This window comes from Malurus melanocephalus, unplaced genomic scaffold (genome assembly GCF_030028575.1).
Source record: "Malurus melanocephalus ecotype Western Australia unplaced genomic scaffold, MMel_1.1 scaffold_2188, whole genome shotgun sequence".
NCBI classification, from domain to species: Eukaryota; Metazoa; Chordata; class Aves; order Passeriformes; family Maluridae; genus Malurus; species Malurus melanocephalus.
The window spans coordinates 1-496 of record NW_026625420.1 but is presented as its reverse complement, the minus strand read 5'-3'; positions in this window follow the sequence as shown (position 1 = coordinate 496).

The following is a 496-nucleotide window of genomic DNA, read 5'->3' as shown; positions in this document are numbered from 1 at the left end:
TTTTTTTTTTATCACCACCAAAAAGTCAACACCGAGACCACGCACGGCCTGAATTGAAGGTTGAGCTTAAGGAGGCAACGGCACCACTGCTCAAATCCCAACTTGCTGGTGGCATTTTGCATTGAGAGAAGCCCTTGCAACATTTAAAACAAAGTTGTAAACTCCATCCAGCAAAAACTCTGCCGTGTCTTTGAGAGGGGATGGGACAGAGAGAGAGAGAAAAAGAGAGAGAAAAAATATGGATAGGCAAAACACCTCAACAGAGTTCCAACACAATACTGAATTCCAGAGTTAGCAAAAAACCTGGATGTGGATGGGGAGGGTGAAGGAAGGCAGGGTCATGCTTAAAAATGGTCTCGGGTGTTCAAATGAGACAGGAACAGCTCCAGGGGGGCTCTGAGCTTCAGTAGGTGCTGGCTGAAGGCGTGGTCAGGCGTTTGCCGATGTAGATGCTGCAGGGAAAAGCAAAAAGAAGTTTTATGGGAATATTCTGGGG